Raw genomic sequence first — 26951 nt, 5'->3', positions numbered from 1 at the left:
AGGCCAAAATTCCATGAAGAGACCATGGCTGCTACCTCCACCACATGGTGGAGCTAGCTAGCTCCATGAAATTATACAACTAGACTTCAATGGATGGTAGCTCCACCACATGGTAGATATAGACATAGAATGCTAGCTCTAACAACGTGGAGCAAGAACGCATTGAAAGAACCAAGATCTACCATTTGTTCAATCTAGACTCCCAAGTAAAAACATTGATACAAGAGATTGTATATTGAGAGTCCCCTTAGAGTAGGATGCACTCTCCAATTTTATGACTGCATTGTAATGAACAAAGACTAAATAATTTGAAACAAGAATTTATAATTTGACATGGTGAAAGTTTCCTTATATACACAACTACTACAAATTAACATTACTAAAGATAGAAAGAGTCTCCTTGCAGTAGGATGACCTTTGTCAAAATGATAGTTAAAAGCCTTCACCTACTCTTACTAAAAAAATAATAATTTGCAAACTTTGACCAGAAGATAAAAGGATAAAAGGAGTCCCCTTAGAGAAGGATGCACTCCATTTATGACTCAATTATAATAAGACATTGTAAATGAACATGAATTTATTGCTTGTGCTAGAATTTGTTCAATGCTTTGCAAAGGCAAACATTTGAACAGTATGCTCCATAAGAGGCCTGATTACAATATCATATTTCAGTATATGGCTTTTTATTACATTAAAAAAAGGCCAAAATACTTGCATCCTCTACATTTGATTATATTAGGGACAAACAAAATGAGCTTCATGGTGGTGTATTACTTTCATGATGCCTCCTCTTGTTGCTTTGCTTGATTTGTACTCTCTGCTTGCCTCTCTGCCTCAGCTTCAGCCTCCTCTCTTTGCTTTCTTTGAATTTCAAGTTGTTCCTGTCTCTCTGCCTCAACATCAGCCTCCTGCTGTTGCTTCCACACCTCTGCCTTTTTCCTATTCTCTACTTCCAATTTCTCTTCTTCAAGCCATTTCTTCATCACATCATCTGAGAATTGGTTAGGTTTTTCTTCAAAGGCATTATCCCATGTATACTCTTGCCGATCTTCATTCTGTAGCCATAAAAACAACCAATTTCTTAAATCTTCTGTCAAAAAACTATACCTTTCCTTGGAAGGTTGATGGTATAATTCTCGGACTATTAACCAGGTTCCTCGTTCATTCTTAAACACCTTATAGTAGCTATCATCAATTATCAATGTATTTTTCTTGTTGTACAAAGGATGGAGACCCCAAAAGGTCTCAAGCTTTTTAAAGAAAACTTGTCTATTCTGCACAACCCATGTGGATTTTGAACAATGCTCTTGTGAGAGAACACCTGCAAACTTGGGCTTTTGTTGTGGAAATACTGTGTCAATTATTCCAGAGATCTTAGTTCTCCTACATGCGCTCCAAATAAAAACATAAAAGAATTGAATACACCAATCTAAGAACTCATGTGCATCCTTGTGACATAGGACATAACGATATTGGTTAATTGGATATTTTACCAACTCGTTGCTATAAGGAGGATCCTTCTCATCATATTGGGTTTCGACAACATGGCACAACAAACCATTAAGGTTTAGAATAATAGCCCTCCTATCATCCTCTTTGCGTAGGGGTACGCATATTGGGTCTGACGAATACCATGTCAGTATGATAACCCCCTCGGAGGGATGCACAAAGCGCAACCTTGCATCAATTTCCCGTAGACGGTCAAGACGGCGCTGAACCAACTGTCTTCGTACACTCTGGATTTTCTTGGACATGTGACGTACTAATGCTCTGTGACGAAGAAGTCGCCTCTGCCAATTAGAATCAATCACATGACCTGGAAAAAAATGAGCATGCTTAATGATAAAGGTGTGCATGTGGGGGAAGGCATGTTACAACTACTTTTATGCAAAGATAGATTTTAAACAATTACAAAACAAATAACATTAAACTATATACTGTTCTAAAATGTTGACTTTAGTTGCATTACAAAATGACTCAAGATGCAAAGACTCTTTCCATTTGATTCTAAAAAGACGCGACAAAATGTGCTAGCAGGTATCAAAATGTGGTGAAATTAGAATGCATTGATCTAGATCAATACGTGGTAGAGCTAGAATGCACTGTTCTAGCTCAACCATGTGGTAGGGCTAGAATATTTTTAAATCTAGTTCTACCATGTGATAGAGCTATATCAAAGTATTCTAGCTCGATCCCATGGCAAAATTAGAAATAATATTTGAAGTCCAGCTCTAGCACGTGGTAGAGCTGTATCAAAATATTTTAGATAGACTCCATGGTAGAACTAGAATGGTTGGAAGTCCAACTCAACCATGTGTGGTGACGTGGAAGAGCTAGAATGCATTGATCTAGCTCTACCATATGGTAGAGCTAGAACGCTTTCAAGTCTAGCTCTACCATGTCGTGGAGGTAGAATGCATTGATCTAGCTCTACCATATGGTAGAGCTAGAACGCTTTCAAGTCTAGCTCTACCATGTCGTGGAGGTAGAATGCTTTGAAGTCTAGCTCTACCATGAGGTGGAGCTAGAAGGCATTGATCTAGCTCTACCATAGTCCATATATGTAGGAATTAAAATCATAAGACAAAGATCAAGCTTCCATACATTTTCAAATTAGGAGGCCCCTTATAGTAGAGTGCACTCCAACATTTATAAAATTATTTGAAGAGTAATACATTTGCCACTACTTTAAAAACAAGACAAAATTTCTTGTCAATTCATGATTGCAAAAAGATAAAATTCCTCCAAAAAAAATACAATCCTTGGTGACAAATGGCTTCTTTAAGTGAATACTCCTTGGAACAATATCCTTGAAATAAATCTGCAAGAAACCATCATAAATTAAGTTTCTTCATTGTGAATACACAATTGTTGTATAAAATCATGTATTTAGTTATAATTATCATTTATGTTGGATAGTACCTTAGTTATTTCTATCACGTTGGAGAAGATTGTACTCATTTAACACCTTGTTTATGAAAGCCCTTGCATTGGCTGCCTTCAACTGTGTTGTGGTAGAACCCAATTTTCTAGCTAGAGAAATCACTTGTGGTCCCCTCATGCTAGCAATACTGACTCGTTCTTTTGCCATAATTTCTATTATCTCTTCTCTTTTGTTTTCATATTGTCTCGCTAATACCTCTTGATTGTTGACATACTTCTGTATAATCTCTGATAGTGGTAGCCTATCAGTGTAGATTGTCTTCTGTGACCAATTTAAATTGCGCTTTCTCCAAAAATCTACCACACCTCTGTATTCATTTTCATTGGATACTGGAGGTTGTTCGTAGCGATTAGAGCCAATGATCTCACGCACATCTTCACTCTCATCAAGCTGCAATAAGTAAGGGAGCAGCTCATCAATGAGAATATTGTCGACCATCCTTTCTTCATCAAACTTTGCAGGATATATACAATTATTATCAGGAGAAGCACATCCCTTGTATGGAGAGTCATCAATAAGAACCGTTCTACGAGCATCACAATCAAAACATGAAGCAATTTTTGACAATGGCTTGAACATTGCCTGAACTGTTGGATTATCAGGTCTAGCTATTTTACCACTTTTATCCTTCTCGCAAGCCTCTTGAGCCCAAACTACAAAAAAAGGCAATATCTCTCCTGCTCTGTCTTGTAATGTTCTCAATATTTGAAGAACATTACTCTCTGTCGCTGTTGACCAGATCCCAACATTAATATTTTTTAATAAAATCTTCAAGAATTGGATACATCCTGGCCTTAGTACAATATATCGTTTTGAATCCATTTGAATAGTTTCATGTATTGAAGATGGTTGTTGTTGACAACGTTTCAGTAGTAGACCATTCAGGTCCAACACAATTGTCAACACAGATTTCTTGGAGATAGCAGTGTCGGCACTTCTTGGTACTTCTTCTTCAGGCTGGAAACTCTCACCCATTGCTTCATTTGTTGGATATTTAGGTACCCCAATCTCATTGTCAGCATTTGTCTTTAAACCTTCTGGATGGACATCACTGATGTGTGGGAGAAGCTCTCATCCACAGTTTGATTGTGGCATTCCGCCGTAGCTACTTCACTTGGTGCTACTATCTCAATTTCGGGATCTAAAAGAAAAAAAAGTAACATTGACTCAACAATCTTTCAAACTAAAAGAATTTACAATTGTAACACTCACTCTTAACACATGTTTATTGGTGTAATCTAAAAGAAAATCATGTTTGGATACCAATTATAAATTCTAGTTGCTCACTCTAGAATTGGAGGGTTTAAAATGGATTTCCATTATTCTAGCTCTACCGTTTGGTAGAGCCAGTTTGCAAGGGAGCTCTTGGAAGTAGCCCTTGAGATCCACTCTTGATCCACTCTTGAGCTCCAAGAGTAGGTGGAGGTGAGAAACACAAAACCACTCAACTATATGGTAAAGCTAAAATTTTAGATGTTTTTGATTTTCCATATGGTAGAGCTGAAATTTATAAGTCTTGCTTTACCACGTGGTTGAGTTGGGGATCAAGATGGCTTCTTTATGAGTAGACTTCCATAGGTTCTAGGTCTAGACTTCAATGGGTTCTAGCTCATCACACGTGACAAGAACCAAGGAGTTAGAATTGCATTTGAACTAGCTCTGGTGGAGCTAGAAATGCATTGGCCTAGCTCAACCATATGGTAGAGCTAGACTTAAATGGATGCTCTGCAAAAACTGTCTTTGGGGGGGTGCATTGGCCTAGCTCCACCACTTTGAAGAGGTAGCTAGACTTTAATGGATGCTTGGTCCACCACTTTGAAGAGGTAGCTAGCTCCACCAAATTGTAGACCTATTGAAATCTAGATCTACCACAGGATAGGATTGAAGTAAATGAGAGGATCTCTAGCTCTATCATCTTAGATTTATAAGCAAGATTTTCAGATTCACCAACTGGCCATTGTGCGACCACTAAGTAGGCTTTCCAAATTCACCAATTGGTTATGTAAAAAGTGAATTTGTCAATGAACATGTTAGGATCCATAACTTGGTGATTCTAGATTTCAAAGCCCAATTTGGAGAGAGCTACAAAAATACTACTAAAAAATGAACCAAGGATATAACAAGTCAAAACATCACCAAATCAAAGTATTGAAGATACAAGGAAAGCCCATTAAGAAGTTACATACTGTCTTCAAAATCCAAAAAATCTCGAGCTGAACGAACTTCACCATGGCTCGATCTTTCCGTGGTATTCCTTGGATTGTTAGAAATAGGCGGTACTGGTTGCTCATTTCTTGACTTTGCAAAGTCAAGAAGCCTTGTTCCCATCTTTCTTTGATCTTCAATACTCTCCACTAGGCAAATCACTTCCTTATTTAGTGCTAGCCCTAGCTCGATGATGTAGCCATTACTGAAAAGATCAACAAGCTTGCAGCCTTCTCTGCAATACTTTCGAATACATTGCTTGATCAAAAGATTCTTCTTGATTCTTAGAAACTCAATGTCTGGGATAGTTTTAACATCTTCATTATCTATATCAAGAAGTCCAGTATCCAATATTGTCGCTTGTGTACCTGGATCAGGAACATCTGCTAGTCCTTGAAAGGCATCTCCCTTGCTGAAAAACACTAAGGATGTGAAGAACTCTATTGCACCAATGCATCGGTTGTCACGTCGAAAATGCAATGCCCCATTATACTGTCCCTTTGCTATGCCACTCAAATTTTTTAAAGCATTTTGCAAGTGAATAAAATCTGTAATATTTAGAAAGGTAAGCAACACATATTGGGATGGCAAAGATCTACCAGCTGCTGTAATAATCATAATGCCGTTCAAAAGATTGCAAAATGATTCCACATCCCAATGCATATTTCTTCCCAAATCTTCAGTGTTATCCAGAACACATAACCCAATGGAAATTGGATTGTTGAGGTGGCGCTTCAAGTAGTAACTCCCGTCGAATGGAAGACTCACAGCATAAATACACCAAGGAAGATCCAAGGACAAGGTTGAACTTTCTTTGCTAAGGCTGATATTCCACTCCACATATTGCCTTGCTTCTACTGGAAAATCAATCTTCTTTGATCCAACCTGTAGCTTTGACTTTATATACACATCACATAACTTCAAAAGAACTGAGTATACAACCTCATTGATGCTATAGGTGATAGTCAATTCTGACCAATCTTGACATTGTTTGTCCTTGTTCAGAGTGTTGAACTCTACAAGCAATGCATCTTGAATAATTTTATCTTGCTTGAGCTGCTTGATACGCTCTGGCATGTCAATCACATCTACATCCTTAGTACCCTTTGAAAGAACAATTTTTCCAGACCTGATTTCTGATTGTATTTGTTTGACTTCTTGTTCATCTAGCCCAGCAAGACATCTGAAAACTGTGGCAGTTGGTTTCTTGTTTTGCTTCTCCATGATTTCAAGCCAGCCTTTGAAAACTTCATCAGAGTAAATGACCATGTGAGACTGCTTTGAAATGAAGGATGCTCCCACCGTAATTCTAGCCATTCGTAAAAATTTCTGCAAAGAAATAAAAGAAAAAAAGATCAAAATCAAGTATTTTTTTCAAAACTTATAATTATAAGAGAGCAAGGGATATGGACATACATCCCAGTCTACACGAGATGATGAGCCCTCTGTTACTCCAGATGGTGGCCTTGACGGAGAATTATTGAAGATCCACTGACTCCTCAAGTGCTGCAAGACATCATAGTATGGTTGTTTGACATATAATGATTGGGCCTCTTCATTAGCTATAGCAGATATGGCCGTCGCAACTTGTGGCTCTGGATCTACAACAATTCGAGCCTTCCTTTTTTCATACACTTGTATCAGATCTTGAGCACGACCATCTTTTTCCATTTCTTGATACCGTAAGAATTTTGCAGCATAGATGGAATGTTGGCCATCAATAATCCAATATGAATACTCAGTGAGTTTCTCCTCTGTTACCTCACTTAGTTTCATTGGAATTCCTTTCTTCTTGCCAGCATTCTTTACAGGCATCAAGTATGCACACGCTCCTGGCCTGTTTGCACTTGCACCAAAAAATAACACGCATTCATCCACACGGTGAGGTTCTATTTGACGAGAGTTATAGTGATCAGGAGCTAGCCAGCATTGATCTACAGGGATCTCATACTCTTTGTACTTGAATGGAAAATACTTAGAGTATTTTTCCATACCCCCTGTATCACTCTTTTGTGCCTTTTGCACCTCATTTTCCAAAACTTTGGGATCCACAAATCTTATTTTTGTTGAATTTTCCAAGCCTGTTTTCTCTATTGTAGATTTAAGAACTGCTTCATCTACATCCATAATACCTGTACTGCTTTTTGCCTTTTTTTGAACTGGATTTTTAGAGGGCGTTTTCTCTTTTTTTTGTTTGCCTTTCACACAATAAGCAATGGAAGCTTGCAACTCTTCAAGAGTTATTTCTTGACTTGCACAATCTAACTTCCACCCTCGAGAGAACATAGTATCTTGTTTATCTCTTACTATTCGTTCAATAATGAATGCCTTGGGATCTAGTTGATACTCATGGATCCCAGGTACCCCAATATTTATGCATTCAATATCGGGATGAGAATCAACTACAGAAATATAAGATAGAGTCATTGGTCCTAGATCCTCAAAAGTATCCACGCCCACATCACTAGCAACAAATAGATGAATTTTGTTAAATTGTGAACCCTGAAGACCCCAAATATCTAAGAACCACTGTCGTCGTTGATCAGCAGAGGCAAAGTTAACACTGTCTGGAACTTCCACCACTTTTCTTTTCTGAGACATCTTTCACCTACAACAAAAACCACAATTGTTAATTATAGTTATTGTATTCTTACACTTTAAAAAAAACTTACAATATCATATTCAAAAATCACAATATATATCCATGAAAACACTGTGGAGGAGATGAAGAGTATTTCCATCTTGGAGATCTCAATACATTTGTTAGTCTTGCTCTACCACATGGTAGAGCTAGATAAATCCATTCTAGCTGGACTTCAAAGTATTCTAGTGCTGGTTTTTCAATGGATATTATCTCTACTGGGTGGCAGAGCAAGATTAATAAATGTATTGACCAGAATGCTTTAAAATGTAGCTCTACCATGTGGTGGAGCTAGAATCCATTCTTCTAGCTCTACCATGTGGTAGAGCTAGACTTTAAAAAAAGTAACCGGCTGAGCTTGAATGTAACTGTGGTAGAGCTGCATTCTACCTAAACCTTACTGTAGAGATAGAATGCTTTGAGGTCTAGCTCTACCATGTGGTGGAGCTGGAATTGCATTTGAGGTCTAGCTCTACCATGTGGTAGAGCTAGAATCGTAGAGGTAGAAAGCTTTGAGGGCTAGATCTACCATGTAGTAGAGCAAGAATGCATCGATTTAGCTGTGTTCCATACACATCAACAAAACCAATTACTCCAAGAAGAGACCTACTTCTCATGACAAGAATCAAGGAGCTAGAATTGCATTTGATCTAGCTCTACCACGTGGTAGAGCTGTATTCTGCCTAGACCACATCGTAGAGCTAGAATGCTTTAGGTCTAGCTCCACCATGTGGTGGAGCTAGAATGCATTCTTCTAGCTCTACCATGTGGTAGAGCTAGACTTCAATGAATGTACCGACGGCTGAGGTTGAATGTAACTGTGGTAAACCACATTATAGAGATAGAATGCTTTGAGGTCTAGCTCTACCATGTGGTGGAGCTATTATTGCATTTGAGGTCTAGCTCTACCATGTGGTGGAGCTAGAATCGTAGATGTAGAAAGCTTTGAGGTCTAGCTCTACCATGTCTAGCTCTACCATGTGGTGGAGCTAGAATCGTAGAGGTAGAAAGCTTTGAGGTCTAGCTCTACCTTGTGGTAGAGCAAGAATGCATCGATCTAGCTGTGTTCCATACACATCAACAAAACCAATTACTCCAAGAAGAGACCTACTTCACATGACAAGGACCAAGGAGCTATAATTGCATTTGAGGTCCAGCTCTACCACGTGGTAGAGCTGTATCCAACCTAGACCACACGTAGAGCTAGACTGCTTTGAGGTCTAGCTCTACCATGTGGTGGAGCTAGAATTGCATTTGAGGTCTAGCTCTACCATGTGGTAGAGCTGTATTCTATCTAGACTACATCCTAGAGCTAGAATGCTTTGAAGTCCAGCTCTACCATGTGGTGGAGCTAGAATGCATTCTTCTAGCTCTACCATGTGGTAGATCTAGACTTCAATGAATGCAACCGGATGAGGTTGAATGTAACTGTGGTAGAGCTAGACCTCAAAGCTTTCTACCTCTACGAGTCTAGCTCCACCACATGGTAGAGCTAGACCTCAACTGAAATTCTAGCTCCACCACATGGTAGAGCTAGACCTCAAGGAATTCTATCTTAATTACTCCATCTTGGAGCTCTCAATTATACATTTATTAGTCTTGCTCTACCACATGGTAGAGCTAGATAAATGCATTCTAGCAGGACTTTAAAGTATTCTAGTGCTGGTTTTTCAATGGATATTATCTCTACCAGGTGGCAGAGCAAGATTAATAAATGTATTGACTAAAATGCTTTTCGTCTAGCTCTACCATGTGGTGGAGCTAGAATGCATTCTTCTAGCTCTACCATGTGGTAGAGCTAGACTTCAATGAATGTAACCGGCTGAGCCTGAATGTAACTGTGGTAGAGCTGCATTCTACCTAAACCTTACTGTAGAGATAGAATGCTTTGAGGTCTAGCTCTACCATGTGGTGGAGCTAGAATTGCATTTGAGGTCTAGCTCTACCATGTGGTAGAGCTAGAATCGTAGAGGTAGAAAGCTTTGAGGGCTAGATCTACCATGTAGCAGAGCAAGAATGCATCGATCTAGCTGTGTTCCATACACATCAACAAAACCAATTACTCCAAGAAGAGATCTACTTCTCATGACAAGAATCAAGGAGCTAGAATTGCATTTGATCTAGCTCTACCACGTGGTAGAGCTGTATTCTGCATAGACCACATCGTAGAGCTAGAATGCTTTAGGTCCAGCTCCACCATGTGGTGGAGCTAGAATGCATTCTTCTAGCTCTACCACCATGTGGTAGAGCTAGACTTCAATGAATGTACCGGTGGCTGAGGTTGAATGTAACTGTGGTAAACCACATTATAGAGATAGAATGCTTTGAGGTCTCTACCATGTGGTGGAGCTATTATTGCATTTGAGGTCTAGCTCTACCATGTGGTGGAGCTAGAATCGTAGATGTAGAAAGCTTTGAGGTCTAGCTCTACCATGTCTAGCTCTACCATGTGGTGGAGCTAGAATCGTAGAGGTAGAAAGCTTTGAGGTCTAGCTCTACCTTGTGGTAGAGCAAGAATGCATCGATCTAGCTGTGTTCCATACACATCAACAAAATCAATTACTCCAAGAAGAGACCTACTTCACATGACAAGAACCAAGCAGCTATAATTGCATTTGAGGTCCAGCTCTACCACGTGGTGCTGTATCCAACCTAGACCACATCGTAGAGCTAGACTGCTTTGAGGTCTAGCTCTACCATGTGGTAAAGCTAGAATTGCATTTGAGGTCTAGCTCTACCATGTGGTAGAGGTGTATTCTATCTAGACTACATCGTAGAGCTAGAATGCTTTGAAGTCCAGCTCTACCATGTGGTGGAGCTAGAATGCATTCTTCTAGCTCTACCATGTGGTAGATCTAGACTTCAATGAATGTAACCGGATGAGGTTGAATGTAACTGTGGTAGAGCTAGACCTCAAAGCTTTCTACCTCTACGATTCTAGCTCCACCACATGGTAGAGCTAGACCTCAACTGAAATTCTAGCTCCACCACATGGTAGAGCTAGACCTCAAGGAATTCTATCTTAATTACTCCATCTTGGAGCTCTCAATTATACATTTATTAGTCTTGCTCTACCACATGGTAGAGCTAGATAAATGCATTCTAGCTGGACTTTAAAGTATTCTAGTGCTGGTTTTTCAATGGATATTATCTCTACCAGGTGGCAGAGCAAGATTAATAAATGTATTGAGACCAGAATGCTTTGAAATCTAGCTCTACCATGTGGTGGAGCTAGAATGCATTCTTCTAGCTCTACCATGTGGTGGAGCTAGAATGCATTCTTCTAGCTCTACCATGTGGTAGAGCTAGACTTCAATGAATGTAACCGGCTGAGGTTGAATGTAGCTGTGGTAGAGCTGTATTCTACCTAAACCACATTGTAGAGATAGAATGCTTTGAGGTCTAGCTCTACCATGTGCTGGAGCTAGAATTGCATTTCAGGTCTAGCTCTACCATGTGGTGGAGCTAGAGTCGTAGAGGTAGAAAGCTTTGAGGTCTAGCTCTACCATGTGGTAGAGCAAGAATGCATCCATCTAGCCGTGTTCCATACACATCAACAAAACCAATTAATCCAAAAAGAGACCTACTTCACATTACAATAACCAAGGAGCTAGAATTACATTTGATCTAGCTCTACCACGTGGTAGAAAGCTTTGAGGGCTAGATCTACCATGTGGTAGAGCAAGAATGCATCGATCTAGCTGTGTTCCATACACATCAACAAAACCAATTACTCCAAGAAGAGACCTACTTCTCATGACAAGAATCAAGGAGCTAGAATTGCATTTGATCTAGCTCTACCACGTGGTAGAGCTGTATTCTCCCTAGACCACATCGTAGAGCTAGAATGCTTTAGGTCCAGCTCCACCATGTGGTGGAGCTAGAATGCATTCTTCTAGCTCTACCATGTGGTAGAGCTAGTCTTCAATGAATGTGCCGGCTGAGGTTGAATGTAACCGTGGTAGAGCTGTATTCTACCTAAACCACATTATAGAGACAGAATGCTTTGAGGTCTAGCTCTACCATGTGGTGGAGCTATTATTGCATTTGAGGTCTAGCTCTACCATGTGGTGGAGCTAGAATCGTACATGTAGAAAGCTTTGAGGTCTAGCTCTACCATGTCTAGCTCTACCATGTGGTGGAGCTAGAATCGTAGAGGCAGAAAGCTTTGAGGTCTAGCTCTACCTTGTGGTAGAGCAAGAATGCATCGATCTAGCTGTGTTCCATACACATCAACAAAACCAATTACTCCAAGAAGAGACCTACTTCACATGACAAGAACCAAGGATCTATAATTGTATTTGAGGTCCAGCTCTACCACGTGGTAGAGCTGTATCCAACCTAGACCACATCGTAGAGCTAGACTGCTTTGAGGTCTAGCTCTACCATGTGGTGGAGCTAGAATTGCATTTGAGGTCTAGCTCTACCATGTGGTAGAGCTGTATTCTATCTAGACTACATCGTAGAGCTAGAATGCTTTGAGGTCCAGCTCTACCATGTGGTGGAGCTAGAATGTATTCTTCTAGCTCTACCACGTGGTAGATCTAGACTTCAATGAATGTAACCGGATGAGGTTGAATGTAACTGTGGTAGAGCTAGACCTCAAAGCTTTCTACCTCTACGATTCTAGCTCCACCACATGGTAGAGCTAGACCTCAACTGAAATTCTAGCTCCACCACATGGTAGAGCTAGACCTCAAGGAATTCTATCTTAATTACTCCATCTTGGAGCTCTCAATTATACATTTATTAGTCTTGCTCTACCACATGGTAGAGCTAGATAAATGCATTCTAGCTAGACTTTAAAGCATTCTACAATGTGGTGGAGTTAGAATTGCATTTGAGGTCTAGCTCTACCATGTGGTGGAGCTAGAATCGTAGAGGTAGAAAACTTTGAGGTCTAGCTCTACCATGTGGTAGAGCAAAAATGCATCGATCTAGCTGTGTTCCATACACATCAACAAAACCAAGGAGCTAGAATTGCATTTGATCTAGCTCTATCACATGGTAGAAAGCTTTGAGGGCTAGATCTACCATGTGGTAGAGCAAGAATGCATCGATCTAGCTGTGTTCCATACACATCAACAAAACCAATTCCTCCAAGAAGAGACCTACCTCTCATGATAAGAATCAAGGAGCTAGAATTGCATTTGATCTAGCTCTACCACGTGGTAGAGCTGTATTCTGCCTAGACCACATCGTAGAGCTAGAATGCTTGAGGTCCAGCTCCACCATGTGGTGGAGCTAGAATGCATTCTTCTAGCTCTACCACCATGTGGTAGAGCTAGACTTCAATGAATGTACCGACTGAGATAGAATGCTTTGAGGCCTACCTCTACAATGTGGTGGAGTTGGAATTGCATTTGAGGTCTAGCTCTACCATGTGGTGGAGCTAGAATCGTAGAGCTAGAATGCTTTGAGGTCCAGCTCTACCATGTGGTGGAGCTAGGATGAATTCTTCTAGCTCTACCATGTGGTAGAGCTAGACTTCAAAGAATGTAACCGGCTGAGGTTGAATGTAACTGTGGTAGAGCTAGACCTCAAAGCTTTCTACCTCTACAATTCTAGCTCCACCACATGGTAGAGCTAGACCTCAAAGCTTTCTACCTCTACAATTCTAGCTCCACCACATGGTAGAGCTAGACCTCAAGTGTAATTCTAGCTCCACCACATGGTAAAGCTAGAACTCAAAGCATTCTATCTCAATTACTCCATCTTGGAGCTCTCAATACATTTATTAGTCTTGCTCTACCACATGGTAGAGCTAGATAAATGCATTCTAGCTGGACTTCAAAGTATTCTAGTGCTGGTTTTTCAATGGATATTATCTCTACCAGGTGGCAGAGCAAGATTAATGAATGTATTGACCAGAATGCTATGAAATCTAGCTCTACCATGTGGTAGAGCTAAAATACATTCTTCTAGCTCTACCATGTGGTAGAGCTAGACTTCAATGAATGTAACCGGTTGAGGTTGAATGTAACTGTGGTAGAGCTGTATTCTACCTAAACCACGTTGTAGAGATAGAATGCTTTGAGGTCTAGCTCTACCATGTGGTGGAGCTAGAATTGCTTGTAACCGGCTGAGGTTGAATGTAACTGTGGTAGAGCTGTATTCTACCTAAAGCACATTGTAGAGATAGAATGCTTTGAGGTCTAGCTCTACCATGTGGTGGAGCAAGAGTCGTAGAGGTAGAAAGCTTTGAGGTCTAGCTCTACCATGTGGTAGAGCAAGAATGCATCGATCTAGCTGTGTTCCATACACATCAACAAAACCAATTACTCCAAGAAGAGACCTACTTCACATGAGAATAACCAACGAGCTAGAATTATTGCATTGGATTTAGGTCTACCACGTGGTAGAGCTGTATTCTACCTAGACCACATCGTAGAGCTAGAACGCTTTGAGGTCCAGCTCTACCCTGTGGGGTGGAGCTAGAATTGCATTCTTCTAGCTCTACCATGTGGTAGAGCTAGACTTCAACGAATGTAACCGGCTGAGGTTGAATGTAACCGACTGAGGTTGAATGTAAGTGGCTGAGGTTGAATGTAACTGTGGTAGAGCTGTATTCTACCTAAACCACATTGTAGAGATAGAATGCTTTGAGGTCTAGTTCTACCATGTGGTGGAGCTAGAGTTGCATTCGAGGTCTAGCTCTACCATGTGGTGGAGCTAGAGTCGTAGAGGTAGAAAGCTTTGAGGTCTAGCTCTACCATGTGGTGGAGCTAGAGTCGTAGAGGTAGAAAGCTTTGTGGTAGAGCAAGAATGCATCGATGTAGCTGTGTTCCATACACATCAACAAAACTAATTACTCCAAGAAGAGACCTAATTCACATGACAAGATCCAAGGAGCTAGAATTGCATTTGATCTAGCTCTACCATGAGGTAGGACTGTATTCTACCTAGGCCACATCGTAGAGCTATAATGCTTTGAGGTCTAGCTCTACCATGTGGTGGATCTAGAATTGCATTTGAGGTCTAGCTCTACCATGTGGTAGAGCTAGAATGCATTGATCTAGCTGTGTACCATGCAAATTAACAAAACCAATTACTCCAAGAAGAGACCATGACGAGAACCAAGGAGATAGAATTACATTTGATCTAGCTCTACCACGCGGTAGAGCTGTATTCAACCTAGACCAAATTTTAGAGCAAGAATGCTTTAAGGTCTAGCTCTACCATGTGGTGGAGCTAGAATTAATTTGAGGTCTAGCTCTATCAAGCTAGAATTTATCAATCTGGTTGTGTACCATGCGGATCAACAAAATCAATTACTCCAAGAAGAGATCTACTTCACATGACGAGAACCAAGAAGCTAGAATTGCATTTGATCTAGCTCTACCACGTGGTGGAGCTGTATCCAACCTAGACCACATCGTAGAGCTAGACTGCTTTGAGGTCTAGCTCTACATTGTGGTGGAGCTAGAATTGCATTTGAGGTCTAGCTCTACCATCATGTGGTAGAGCTATGCATTGATCTAGCTGTGTACCATGCAAATCAACAAAACTAATTACTCCAAGAAGAGACCATGAGGAGAACCAAGGAGATAAACAAGTGTGTTGAATGGCGCTGGGACCCAACTTTGACGCGCTGGGAGAAGTGATTACGTTACCCAAATCCGTACACGGAGTGATTTGGACATAGAGCAACTTCCCTAGCACAAGTCCGTGTGGTCCGTTCTTTGATGGGGTAATGGATCCTCAACTTCTAACTGTCTGAATCCGGGTTCTCGAAAAAGATGCACGAGCGTGCCAAATGGCGAAAATTACCAACAGGGGCGCCCAAATAGCGCCAAAGAGGCATGAAATTCGAATCATGCATGGACAAATGTGTGGCAACCAACCCGGATCTTTCTTGTTGTGTTCAGATGCGATTCGGACTCATTTCGGATCCGAAACTCTGCTATGGCGATTTTGCACTATCTTCGCCGGGACCTAACTTTGACGCGCTGGGAGAAGTGATTGCGATGCCCAAATCCGTGCGGCACGGAGTGATGTGGAGATAGAGCAACTTCCCTACCACAAGTCCGTGTGGTCCGTTCTCTAATGGAGTCCCAGCTCCATTTTGCATCTTTCTAAATGCAAAGAAATTAAATTTAATAATTAATATTAGTGGTATCCATGCATATTCATAGGTGAATATGTACATGGAGTAAATTAAATTTTTTCTATAGAATGCACAAACAGGGTGAATTACTCTTTGGGAATAACATAAAAACAAACTTTCTTTTCCACAAAAATATGAAAATTTTTGCCATAACCTCCTTTGTATGGTTGACCATTTCTCATTTTTATCATTCTAATTGTAACTTAAATTAACCCCAATTAGATGTATAGTACTCTAATCTACACAATTCTTAATTTTCAAGAGAATAAATAAAAAGAAAAGTTTAATTAATTTTTTTGTTAATCATTCTAGGATAAAGAAAGGGTGGAATGTAAAGAAGACAAGGAGGTGGCCTATTCATCAAGGCATAGCATTAGAATTTACTTTAATCAACTATAAACAAGAAAATCAAGAAAACCATAGATTTAAAATTTTTAAAAAAAAGAAAAATTTAGCTTACATGAAGTTGTAAGCTTTCCTTTGTCTTGAGGGATTGAGGGTTCTACTCTTGTTTTAAGCAAGAGTGGCCACCAATTAGACATAGAGCAACGTTCCTAGCACAAGTCCGTGTGGTCCGTTCTCTGATGGGGTCCCTGATGCTCAACTTCTAACTGTTCGAATCCGGGTTCTCGAAAAAGATGCACGAGCGTACCTAATGGCAAAAATTTTCAACCGTGGCCCAAACGGCACTAAAGAGGCATGAAAATGGAATCATGCATGGACAAATGTGTGGCAAGCAACCCGGATCTTTCTTGTTGTGTTCATATGCGATTGGGACTCATTTCGGATCCGCCGAAACTATGTTATAGCGATTTTGCACTATCTTTGTCAGGACCCAACTTTGACGCGCTGGGAGAAGTGATTGCGATCTCCAAATGCATGCACCGAGTGATGTGGACATAGAGCAACTTCCCTAGCACAAGTCCGTGTGGTCCGTTCTTTGATGCGGTCCCGGATCCTCAACTTCTAACTATCCGAATCCGGGTTCTCGAAAAAGATGCACGAGCGTGCCAAAGGGCGAAAATTTCCAACCGTGGCCCAAATGGCGCCGAAGAGGCATGAAATTGGAATCATGCATGGAAAAATGTGTGGCAACCAACCCAGATCTTTCTTGTTGTGTTCAGATGCGATTCGGACTCATTTCGGATCCGAAACTCTGTTATGGCGATTTTGCACTATCTTCGTCAGGACCCAACTTTGACGCGCTGGGAGAAGTGATTGCGATGCACAAATCCATGCACGGAGTGATGTGGACATAGAGCAACTTTCCTAGCACAAGTCCGTGTGGTCCGTTTCCTTATGGGGTTCCAGATCCATTTTGCATCTTTCTATGCAAAAAAATTAATTTTAATAATTAATATCAGTGGTATCCATGCATATACATGGAGCAAATTAAAATTTTTCTAGAGAATGCACAAACAGGGGGAATTACTCTTTTGGAATAACATAAAAACACTCTTTTCCATAAAAATATAAAAAATTTTGCCATAACCTCCTTTGTATGGCTGACCATTTCTCATTTTATCATTCTAATTCTAACTTAAATTAACCCCAATTAGATGTATAGTACTCTAATCTACACAATTAGATGTATAGTACTCTAATCTACACAATTCTTAATTTCCAAGAGAATAAGCAAAAAAAAAAAGTTTAATTAATTTTTTTGTTAATCATTTTAGGATAAAGAAAGGCTGGAATGTAAAGAAGAGAAGGAGGTGGCCTATTCATCAAGGCATAGCAATAGAATTTACTTTAATCAACTATAAAACAAGAAAATCAAGAAAACCATAGAATTAAAATTAAAAAAAAAAAGAAAAATTTAGCTTACATGGAGTTGTAAGCTTTTCTTTGTCTTGAGAGATTGAGGGTTCTACTCTTGTTTTAAGCAAGAGTGGCCACCAATTACTTTGGACATAGAGCAACTTCCCTAGCACAAGTCCATGTGGTCCGTTCTCTGATGGGGTCCCTGATCCTCAACTTCTAACTGTCCGAATCCGGGTTCTCGAAAAAGATGCACGAGCGTGCGAAATGGCGGAAATTTCCAACCGTGGCCCAAACGGCGCCAGAGAGGCATGAAAATGTGGGAATCATGCATGGAAAAATGTGTGGCAAGAATGCATCGATCTAGCTGTGTACCATGCAGATCAACAAAACCAATTACTCTAAGAAGAGACCTACTTCACATGACGAGAACCAAGGAGCTACATTTGCATCAGATCTAGCTCTACCATGTGGTGGAGCTAGAATGCATCAATCTAGCTGTGTACCATGGAGATAACCAAAATCAATTACTCCAAGATGAGATCAACTTCACATGACAAGAACCAAGAAGCTAGAATTGCATTTGATCTAGCTCTACCACGTGGTAGAGCTGTATCCAACCTAGACCACATCGTAGAGCTAGATTGCTTTTAGGTCTAGCTCTACCATGTGGTGGAGCTAGAATTGCTTTTGAGGTCTAGCTCTTCCATGTGGTAGAGCTAGAATGCATTGATCTAGCTGTGTACCATGCAAATCAACAAAACCAATTACTCCAAGAAGAGACCATGACGAGAACCAAGGAGATAAACAAGTGTGTTGAATGGCGCTGTAACCCAACTTTGACGCGCTGGGAGAAGTGATTGCGATGCCCAAATTCGTGCACGGAGTGATGTGGACATAAAGCACCTTCCTTAGAACAAGTCCGTGTGGCCCGTTCTCTGATGGGGTCCCGGATCCTCAACTTCTAACTGTCTAAATCTGGGTTCTCGAAAAAGATACATGAGCGTACCAAATGGCGGAAATTTCCAACAGGGACCCAAACGGCGCCGAAGAGGAATGAAAATCGAATCATGCATGGACAAATGTGTGGCAACCAACCCGGATCATTCTTGTTGTGTTCAGATGCGATTCGGACTCTTTTTGGATCCGAAACTCTGTTATAGCGATTTTGCACTATCTTCACCGGGGCCCAACTTTGACGCGCTGGGAGAAGTGATTGCGATCTCCAAATGCATGCACGGAGTAATGTGGACATAGAGCAACTTTCCTAGCACAAGTCCGTGTGGTCCGTTCTCTGATGGGGTCCCGAATCCTCAACTTCTAACTGTCTGAATCCGGGTTCTTGAAAAAGATGCACAAGCGTGCCAAATGGCGGAAATTTCCAACCGTGGCCCAAACGGCGCCGAAGAGGCATGAAATTCTAATCATGCATGGAAAAATGTGTGGCAACCAACCCGGATCTTTCTTGTTGGGTTCAGATGCGATTCCGACTCATTTTGGATCCGAAACTCGGTTATGGCGATTTTGCACTACCTTCGTCGGGACCCAACTTTGACGCGCTGGGAGAGGTGATTGCGATGCATAAATCCATGCACGGAGTGATGTGGACATAGAGCAACTTCCCTAGCACAAGTCCGTGTGGTCCGTTCTCTAATGGGGTCCCGGGTCCTCAACTTCTAACTGTTCGAATCCGGGTTATCGAAAAAGATGAACGAGCATGCCAAATGGCGGAAATTTTCAACCCTGGCCCAAAACGGCGCCGAAGAGGCATGAAATTCGAATCATGCATGAAAAAATGTGTGGCAACCAACCCGGATCATTCTTGTTGTGTTCAGATGCCATTCGGACTCTTTTCGGATCCGAAACTCTGTTATGGCGATTTTGCACTATCTTCACCGGGACCCAACTTTGACGCGTTGGGAGAAGTGATTGCGATCTCCAAATGCATGCACGGAGTAATGTGGACATAGAGCAACTTTCCTAGCACAAGTCCGTGTGGTCGGTTCTCTGATGGGGTCTCGAATCCTCAACTTCTAACTGTCCGAATCTGGGTTCTCGAAAAAGATAAACGAGCGTGCCAAAGGGCGAAAATTTCCAGCCGTGGCCCAAACGGCGCCGAAGAGGCATGAAATTCGAATCATGCATGGAAAAATGTGTGGCAACCAACCCGGATCTTTCTTGTTGTGTTCAGATGCGATTCGGACTCATTTCGGATCTGAAACTTTGTTATGGCGATTTTGCACTATCTTCGCCCCGGGACCCAACTTTGACGCGCTGGAAGAAGTGATTGCAATGCACAAATCCATGCACGGAGTGATGTGGACATAGAGCAACTTTCCTAGCACAAGTCCGTGTGGTCCGTTCTCTGATGGGGTCCCTGATCCTCAACTTCTAACTGTCCGAATCCGGGTTCTCGAAAAAGATGTATGAGCGTACCAAATGGCGGAAATTTCCAACCGTGGCCCAAACGGCGCCGAAGAGGCATGAAAATGGAATCATGCATGGAAAAATGTGTGGCAAGAAACCCGGATCTAGCTGTGTACCATGCAGATCAACAAAACCAATTACTCTAAGAAGAGACCTACTTCACATGACGAGAACCAAGGAGCTACAATTGCATCAGATCTAGCTCTACCATGTGGTGAAGCTAGAATGCATCGATCTAGCTGTGTACCATGGAGATCAACAAAATCAATTACTCCAAGATGAGATCTACTTCACATGACAAGAACCAAGAAGCTAGAATTGCATTTGATCTAGCTCTACCACGTGGTAGAGCTGTATCCAACCTAGACCACATCGTAGAGCTAGATTACTTTTAGGTCTAGCTCTACCATGTGGTGGAGCTAGAATTGCTTTTGAGGTCTAGCTCTTCCATGTGGTAGAGCTAGAATGCATTGATCTAGCTGTGTACCATGCAAATCAACAAAACCAATTACTCCAAGAAGAGACCATGACGAGAACCAAGGAGATAAACAAGTGTGTTGAATGGCGCTGTAACCCAACTTTGACGCGCTGGGAGAAGTGATTGCGATGCCCAAATTCGTGCACGGAGTGATGTGGACATAAAGCACCTTCCTTAGCACAAGTCCGTGTGGCCCATTCTCTGATGGGGTCCCGGATCCTCAACTTCTAACTGTCTAAATCTGGGTTCTCGAAAAAGATACATGAGCGTACCAAATGGCGGAAATTTCCAACAGGGACCCAAACGGCGCCGAAGAGGAATGAAAATCGAATCATGCATGGACAAATGTGTGGCAACCAACCCGGATCATTCTTGTTGTGTTCAGATGCGATTCGGACTCTTTTCGGATCCGAAACTCTGTTTTGGCGATTTTGCACTATCTTCGCCGGGACCCAACTTTGATGCGCTGGGAGAAGTGATTGCGATCTCCAAATGCATGCACGGAGTAATGTGGACATACATTTTTCCATACATGATTCGAATTTCATGCCTCTTCGGCGTCGTTTGGGCCAGGGTTGGAAATTTCCGCCATTTGGCACGTTCATTCATCTTTTTCGAGAACCCGGATTCGAACAGTTAGAAGTTGAGGATCCGGGGCCCCATCACAGAACGGACCACACGAACTTGTGCTAGGGAAGTTGATCTATGTCCACATCACTTCATGCATGGATTTGTGCATCGCAATCACTTCTCCCAGTGCGTCAAAGTTGGGTCCCGACGAAGATAGTGTAAAATCGCCATAACAGAGTTTCGGATCCGAAATGAGTCCCAATCGCATCTGAACACAACAAGAAAGATCCGGGTTGCTTGCCACACATTTTTCCATGCATGATTCGAATTTCATGCCTCTTTGACGTCGTTTGGGCCAGGGTTGGAAATTTCCGCCATTTGGCACGCTCGTTCATCTTTTTCGAGAACCTGGATTCGAACAGTTAGAAGTTGAGGATCCGGGACCCCATCAGAGAACGGACCACACGGACTTGTGCTAGGGAAGTTGCTCTATGTCCACATCACTCCGTGCTTGGATTTGGGCATCGCAATCAGTTCTCCCAGCGCGTCAAAGTTGGGTCCCGACGAAGATAGTGCAAAATCGCCATAACAGAGTTTCGGATCCGAAATGAGTCCCAATCGCATCTGAACACAACAAGAAAGATCCGGGTTGCTTGCCACACATTTGTCCATGCATGATTCCATTTTCATGCCTCTTTAGCGTCGTTTGGGCCACGGTTGGAAATTTTCACCATTAGGCACGCTCGTGTATCTTTTTTGAGAACCCGAATTCGGACAGTTAGAAGTTGAGGATTCGGGACCCCATCAGAGAACGGACCACACGGACTTGTGCTAGGAAAGTTGCTCTATGTCCACATTACTCCGTGCATGCATTTGGAGATCGCAATCACTTCTCCCAGCGCGTCAGAGTTGGGTCCCGGCGAAGGTAGTGCAAAATCGCCATAACAGAGTTTCGGATCCGAAATGAGTCCCAATCGCATCTGAACACAACAAGAAAGATCCGGGTTGGTTGCCACACAATTTTCCATGCATGATTCGAATTTCATGCCTCTTTGACGTCGTTTGGGCCAGGGTTGGAAATTTCCGCCATTTGGCACGCTCGTTCATCTTTTCCGAGAACCCGGATTCGAACAGTTAGAAGTTGAGGATCCGGGACCCCATCAGAGAACGGACCACACGGACTTGTGCTAGGGAAGTTGCTCTATGTCCACATCACTCCGTGCTTGGATTTGGGCATCGCAATCAGTTCTCCCAGCGCGTCAAAGTTGGGTCCCGACGAAGATAGTGCAAAATCGCCATAACAGAGTTTCGGATCCGAAATGAGTCCCAATCGCATCTGAACACAACAAGAAAGATCCGGGTTGCTTGCCACACATTTGTCCCAGCGCGTCAGAGTTGGGTCCCGGCGAAGGTAGTGCAAAATCGCCATAACAGAGTTTCGGATCCGAAATGAGTCCCAATCGCATCTGAACACAACAAGAAAGATCCGGGTTGGTTGCCACACAATTTTCCATGCATGATTCGAATTTCATGCCTCTTTGACGTCGTTTGGGCCAGGGTTGGAAATTTCCGCCATTTGGCACGCTCGTTCATCTTTTCCGAGAACCCGGATTCGAACAGTTAGAAGTTGAGGATCCGGGACCCCATCAGAGAACGGACCACACGGACTTGTGCTAGGGAAGTTGCTCTATGTCCACATCACTCCGTGCTTGGATTTGGGCATCGCAATCAGTTCTCCCAGCGCGTCAAAGTTGGGTCCCGACGAAGATAGTGCAAAATCGCCATAACAGAGTTTCGGATCCGAAATGAGTCCCAATCGCATCTGAACACAACAAGAAAGATCCGGGTTGCTTGCCACACATTTGTCCATGCATGATTCCATTTTCATGCCTCTTTAGCGCCGTTTGGGCCACGGTTGGAAATTTTCGCCATTAGGCACGCTCGTGTGTCTTTTTCGAGAACCCGGATTCGGACAGTTAGAAGTTGAGGATTCGGGACCCCATCAGAGAACGGTCCACACGGACTTGTGCTTTCTTTCTTGTTGCGTTCAGATGCGATTCGGACTCATTTCGGATCCGAAACTCTGTTATGGCGATTTTGCACTATCTTCGCCGGGACCCAACTTTGACGCGCTGGGAGAACTGATTGCAATGCCCAAATCCATACACGGAGTGATGTGGACATAGAGCTACTTCCCTAGTACAAGTCCGTGTTGTCGGTTCTCTGATGGGGTCCCAGATCCTCAACTTCCAACTGTCCCAATCCGGGTTCTCGAAAAAGATGCACGAGCGTGCCAAATGGCGAAAATTTCCAACTGTAGACCAAACGGCACCGAAGAGGCATGAAAATCGAATCATGCATGGACAAATGTGTGGCAAGCAACCGGATCTTTGTTGTTGTGTTCAGATGCGATTCGGACTCATTTCGGATCCGAGACTCTGTTATGGTGATTTTGCACTATCTTCGCCAGGGACCTTGACGCGATGGGAGAAGTGATTGCGATGCCCAAACCCATGCACAGAGTGATGTGGACATATAGCAACTTCCCTAGCATAAGTCCGTGTGGTCCGTTCTCTAATGGGGTCCGGGATCCTCAACTTCTAACTGTTCGAATCCGGGTTCTCGAAAAAGATGAACGAGCGTGCCAAATGGCAAAAATTTCCAACCGTGGCACAAACGGCACCGAAGAGGCATGAAATTCGAATCATGCATGGAAAAATGTGTGGCAAGCAACCCGGAACTAGCTGTGTACCATGCAGATCAACAAAACCAATTACTCTAAGAAGAGACCTACTTCACATGACGAGAACCAAGGAGCTACAATTGCATCCGATCTAGCTCTACCATGTGGTGGAGCTAGAATGCATCGATCTAGCTGTGTACCATGCAGATCAACAAAATTAATTACTCCAAGATGAGTTCTACTTCACATGACAAGAACCAAAAAGCTAGAATTGCATTTGATCTAGCTCTACCACGTGGTAGTGCTGTATCCAACCTAGACCACATCGTAGATTGCTTTGAGGTCTAGCTCTACCATGTGGTGGAGCTAGAATTGCATTTGAGGTCTAGCTCTACCATGTGGTAGAGCTAGAATAGCTGTGAACCATGCAAATCAACAAAACCAATTACTCCAAGAAGAGACCATGACGAGAACCAAGGAGATAAACAAGTGTGTTGAATGGCGCTGGGACCTAACTTTGACGCGTTGGGAGAAGTGATTGCTATGCCCAAATCCATGCACGGGGTGATGTGGACATAGAGCAACTTCCCTAGCACAAGTCCGTGTGGTCCGTTGTCTGATGGGGTCCCGGATCCTAACTTCTAACTGTCCGAATCCGGGTTCTCGAAAAAGATGCAAATGAGAGCTCTCATGCAAAAAGAGCTCTTACTAAATGCGAGCTCTCATGGATAGGGAACTCACATGCATGAGAGCTCTTATGCATATCGATGAGCTCTCATGCATATAGAGTTATCATACATGAGATCTTATGGATCGAGCTCTCTTGTATTCTAAGAGGTCTCATGCATGAGATCCCTCTTGCATTGTAAGATCTCTCATGCATTAATAGCTCTCATATGCATAGATCTCTCATATCATGCATGAGAGCTATAGAGATTTTGGTCTTGCACTAGAGCTCTCATGCAAAGAGCTAGGTCTTACATTAAGAGCTCTCATACATAGAGCTCCCATGCATAGAGCTTGGTCTTGCATTAGAGCGTTCATTCATAGAGATAGGTATTACATTAAGATCTCTCATACATAGAGCTCGCATGCATAGAGCTATATCTTGCATTATTATAAGAGTTCCCATGGATAGATCTCATGTATAGAGTGAAAGAGCTCTCATGCATAGAGCTAGGTCTTGCATTCAAAGCTCTCATACATTGATCTCACATGCATAGAGTTAGATCTTGCATTATTATGAGAGCTCCCTTACATACATCTCATGCATAGAGCTATAATATCTTGCATTATTATAAGATCTCCCATGGATAGATCTCATGTATAGAGTGAAAGAGCTCTCATGCATAGAGCTAAGTCTTGCATTAAGAGCTCTCATACATAGAGATCGCATGCATAGAGTTAGATCTTGCATTAATTATTATAAGAGCTCTCATACATAGAGCTATATCTTGCATTATTATAAGAGCTCCCATGGATAGATCTCATGTAAAAAGTAAAAGAGTTCTCATGCATAGTCTCAATGACATGCTTAGAGAGTAAGAGCATTAGGAGCTACATCTTGCATTATTATGAGAGCTCTCTTGCATAGATTTAGAGTGTAAGAGCAGGAAAGTACAATTTCAAGCAAGGAGAGGGGAGAAGCTATGCTATGAATAGAGGTACGATACTAGATGGATGGTTTTTCATTTCAAGTAATCTTGCACTAGTTTAAGTCATTTCAACTCCAGCTCTACCATGTGGTAGAGCTAGAATGCATTTTTCCAGCTCTACCATGTGGTAGAGCTAGAATGCATTTTTCCAGCTCTACCATGTGGTAGAGCATTCAAATTATCCCGCCCAATTTTAAATTCAAATTATCCCGCCCAATTTTAAATTCAAATTATCCCGCCCTTAAAGAATTTAAAATGGTCTTGCTATTTTTCAAGTTTTCCTTGACGTCCATGTCGTTTATGTAATACAAACCTACTTTCCCATCTTGTCATTGACAACTAGCACTTGGACATCACCGCATCTATTATCAAATTCAACGATACAACAAGGTACACATATTTTTGTCTCAATGCATATTAAATCATTATCTATGATTAGATTTAAAGTTTTAAACATGTCAATTAAAAATCAGATCATACACATTGACATAGAGTAGAAAATAAAAGCATGCAAGAATTCAAAAACTCAAGAAATTATGGTTGAAGAGAAAAAACCTGATTCAGAAGAGAAAATCCAAGTATATGCTGGCTGCTCTCTCTTATTGCTGTAGAAGATGTGGCCTGCAACTATGCAATGTCTTGTATATGCTGCGTAGGAGAGTGGGCCTGCTCACAGCAATAAGAGACGCCTAATGAAAACCAAGCATGAGAGATTTATGGCAAGGGCCTGTTCATTGCCCTTTATGACCTACAATGCTCTTGCTAATGAAACTACTACTGTAACATTGTATCGTCTGATTCAGAAGAGAAAATAAAAAAATTAAAGTTTAAGAGACTCCCATATACCTGCTAGAATCCAGATTGCATGGCTGTGGAGGGACAGATAAGCTTAGATAGATTATAACCCCAGTGCTGGCAGGTGTACATAATGCTAGGCATCCTTTGATTTGGAGGTAAAGAGTAGCTGCTAGGTAAGAGCAAGGTGGAGCTGCTGAAGGGGCGAGTGGCTGCAGAGAGATAAGAGGAAGGTGGAGTTGCTGAAGGGGCGAGTGGCTGCAGAGAAGAGCCGCCCACAGAGAAGCACGCCACGCTAGGTAGTAAGAGCAGCAAACGCTACAGAGAGAGCCGCCCAGAGAGATGCAGGCCAGACAAACGTGCGCCCAGTAGCTTGTGTTGATGGAGGGCCACGAAAGTGCGCCCAGCAGAGGATAGAGAGCCGCCCAGAACAGAACCTGCAGTATGGGAGCCGTCCGCAGAGAGAGCGCCGCCGGATACGTTTAGGGGAGAGCGCCGTCCGGATAGAGAGCCGCCCAGAACAGAACCTGCAGTATGGGAGCCGTCCGCAGAGAGAGCGCCGCCGGATACGTTTAGGGGAGAGCGATACGTTTAGGGTTGAGGAGGATAAGTCTAAATTCAAGATTTTCATAAAATTAGAGTTGGTATATAAAATTAGCATTCAATTTGGTAACATACCAAATTT

At 42.2% G+C, this 26951-nt stretch overlaps 1 long non-coding RNA gene across 1 annotated transcript; it reads right to left on the bottom strand.

Annotated features, from left to right (window-relative positions):
* Nucleotides 1–707: 707 nt before the first annotated feature.
* LOC147639034 (uncharacterized) lies at nt 708–26483 on the bottom strand. Its single transcript, XR_015263405.1, has 4 exons — nt 26318–26483; nt 26027–26137; nt 1633–1816; nt 708–1055 (listed from the first exon to the last, which is right to left on the bottom strand). It is a non-coding gene; the product is annotated as an uncharacterized LOC147639034 (long non-coding RNA).
* Nucleotides 26484–26951: the final 468 nt, after the last annotated feature.

Source organism: Cibotium barometz, chromosome 4 (genome assembly GCF_041138505.1).
Source record: "Cibotium barometz isolate CiBa-2024 chromosome 4, ASM4113850v1, whole genome shotgun sequence".
NCBI classification, from domain to species: domain Eukaryota; kingdom Viridiplantae; phylum Streptophyta; class Polypodiopsida; order Cyatheales; family Cibotiaceae; genus Cibotium; species Cibotium barometz.
The sequence above is the reverse complement of the archived record's forward strand: the minus strand, read 5'-3'. Positions and strand labels throughout refer to the sequence as shown.